Here is a 3,391-nt window from a genome sequence, read left to right as displayed (position 1 = left end):
GGTAACATTAAGAGAGCGGATAGTTGGAAAGAGTGCAGTGACGGTCTCTATGAGGGGGGAAATTTATCTGATGTGATAGAATAAACAGGAGTCTGTTTGGAAGAGACAGGGGATCCAGTATTAGAAGCAGAATTTCAGAGAGCAGGCAGAAGGAACAGATAGCATTTCAACCGGATTTGTGAAATCATTGTGAAAACTGACAACAAAACGACCATTCACGTTGGTGTGTAGAATACATGAGTCTGGCGACGTATCATCTGACTTTCGTAAAAGTATCATCCACACAATTCCGAAGACTGTTATTGCAAAATCACTTAACAGCTTATGCATACAATCTACTAACTAGAATAATATACAGAAGAAAGGAAAAGAAAATTGAGGATGTCTTAGTTGACGATCAATATGGCTTTAGGAAAGGTGAAGACACGAGTGAGGCAATTCTGACCTTGCGGTTGATGATGGAAGCAAGACTGAAGAAAAATCAAGACATGTTAACAGAATTTGTCGACCTGGAAAAAGCGTTCGACAATGTAAAATGGATCAAGATGTTAGAAATTCTGAGAAAAATAGGGGTAAGCTATACGGAGAGACGGGTAATATACGATATGTACAAGAGTCAAGAGGGAACAATAAGTAAGAGTGGACGACCAAGAACGAAGCGCGTAGATTAAAAAGGGTTTAAGACAGGGATGTAGTCTTTCACCCCCTCTGTTCAATCCGTACATCGAAGAAGCAGTTATGGAAATAAAAGTAAGTTTCAGGAACGGAATTAAAATTCGAGGTGAAAGGATATCAATGGTGCGATTCGCTGATAACTTTGCTATCCTATGTGAATGTGAAGAAAAATTATATGATCTGCTGAATCGAATCAACAGTCTAATGAGTACAGATTATGGATTGAGAGTAAATCGAAGTAAGACGAAAGTAGTGAGAAATAGCTGAAATGGAAACTTGACATCAGGAGTGATTGCCACGAAACAGATGAAGTTAAGCCATTCTGCTACCTAGGCAGCAAAGTAACCGATGACGGACGGAGGAAGGACATCAAAAGCAGACTAGCAATGCCAAAAAGGTCATTCCTGGCCAACAGAAGTCTACTAGTATCAAACATAGGCGTTAACTCGAGGAAGAAATATCTGAGGATGTCCGTTTGGAGCACTGCGTTGTATGGTTGTGGGAAAACTAGAACTGAAGAGAATCGAAGCTTTAGAGATGTGGTAGTACCGACGACTGTTGAAAATTAGATAAAATGATAAGGTAAGGATTAAGGAGATTCTATGTAGAATCGGAGAGGGAAAGAAAATGTGGAAAATACTGGAGAAGGTAGAGAATGATAGGACATCTGTTAAGACATCCAGGGATGACTTCCATGGTACTAGAAGGAACTGTGGAGAGTAAAAACTTGATAGGAATACATCCAGCAGAGTGCTACTCTGAGATGAAGAGGTTGGCACAGGAGAGGAATTCGTGAGGGGCCGCACCAAACCAGACATAGGACTGATGACTCAAAGAAAAAAAAAAGCAGACCATTCGCATACGTTGATTTACGTCATGTTCCCAAACAATGAAGTCATGCCACAGCCCCACGGCTGTTCGCCGCTGGTTTGAAGAACATTCTAGACAGCTGAAGACAATGGTTTGGCTACTCATATTGCCCAAAATGAATCTTGTCGAATATTTATGGGACGTAATCGAGAGGCCAGTTGACGCATAGACTCCTGCACGTGCACGAGCAACAGTTTCCCAGTTATGGACTGCTACTGAGGCAGTATGGCCCTATATTTCTGTAGCGAGCTTCCAACGACTTGTTGACTCCATGTCGCATCAAGGTGCTGAACTATGCTGGTAAAAATTCGAATTATATAATTTTCGTTCCTGTACTCCATTTCCTCCATAGTCTCAACAGCGTCTTCACTTAACCAACTTACTTTGCAGTACTTAAAACTTCCGGGCTGATAGGCCGTGGTCGAAGTATAAAACTCTCTCCTGAAGTTTCGTCTCCGACCGCTTTACCTCCGAGGATGCCTCCCGCAGGCGGGGACGAAACGTCAGGAGAGAGTTTTATACTTCGACCACGGCCTATCAGCCCGGAAGTTTTAAGTGAAGACAATACCGGCCGTGAAAGCTTACATTGTATGATTACTTTGCAGTAATGTATAAAGTTCGCATCCTCTCCATTAGATTCCATCGATAACTAATAAAACTGATACAGAAATAATGTGTAGGTATTATTATTTGTGGGCAACGGCCTTGCCGCGGTGGAAACACCGGTTCCCGTTCAGATCACCGAAGTTAAGTGCAGTCGGCCGTGGCCGGCACTTGGATGGGTGACCGTCCGGGCCGCCGTGCGCTGTTGCCATTTTTCGAGATGCACTCAGCCTCGTGATGCCAATTGAGGAGCTACTCGACCGAATAGTAACGGCTATGGTCTAAGAAAACCATCATAACGACCGGGAGAGCGGTGTGCTGACCCCACGCCCCTCCTATCCGCATTCAAATGGCTCTGAGCACTATGGGACTCAACTGCTGTGGTCATTAGTCCCCTAGAACTTAGAACTAGTTAAACCTAACTAACCTAACGACATCTCAAACATCCATGCCCGAGGCAGGATTCGAACCTGCGACCGTAGCGGTCTTGCGGTTCCACACTGCAGCGCCTTTAACCGCACGGCCACTTCGGCCGGCCCTATCCGCATTCTCAGCTGAGGATGACACGGCGGTCGGATGGTCTCGATGGGCCACTTGTGGCCTGAACACGGAGTGTATATTTATCAACTGTACACTTCTCTTTACAGTATTGATACTTTATTTTCTTGATCGTCTAAAATACAAAGTGATCGTCAACAGTATGAACACGGTTACTACACTACTGGCCATTAAAATTGCTACACCACGAAGATGACGTGCTACAGACGCGAGCATTTACACAAGGTTGGCGCCGGTGGCGACACCTACAACGTACTGACATGAGGAAAGTTTCCAACCGATTTCTCATACACAAACAGCAGTTGACCGGCGTTGCCTGGTGAAACGTTGTTGTGATGCCTCGTGTAAGGAGGAGAAATGCGTACCATCACGTTTCCAACTTTGATAAAGGCCGGATTGTAGCCTATCGCGATTGCGGTTTATCGTATCGCGACATTGCTGCTCGCGTTGGTCGAGATCCAATGCGCTGTTAGCAGAATATGGAATCGGTGGATTCAGGAGGGTAATACGGAACGCCGTGGTGGATCCCAACAGCCTCGTATCACTAGCAGTCCAGATGACAGGCATCTTATCCGCATGGCTGTAACGGATCGTGCAGCCACGTCTCGATCCCTGAGTCTACAGATGTGGACGTTTGCAAGACAACAACCATATGCACGAACAGGACTATCAGCTCGGAGACCGT

At 45.1% G+C, this 3,391-nt stretch overlaps 1 pseudogene; it reads left to right on the top strand.

The window, feature by feature from the left end:
* Positions 1 to 2,240: 2,240 nt before the first annotated feature.
* Positions 2,241 to 2,359, top strand: LOC126428567 (5S ribosomal RNA; annotated as a pseudogene).
* The last annotated feature ends 1,032 nt before the right edge of the window (positions 2,360 to 3,391 follow it).

The sequence above is a fragment of the Schistocerca serialis genome, chromosome 12, assembly GCF_023864345.2.
Source record: "Schistocerca serialis cubense isolate TAMUIC-IGC-003099 chromosome 12, iqSchSeri2.2, whole genome shotgun sequence".
NCBI lineage: Eukaryota > Metazoa > Arthropoda > Insecta > Orthoptera > Acrididae > Schistocerca > Schistocerca serialis.
This window is presented reverse-complemented; position numbering and strand designations above follow the sequence as displayed.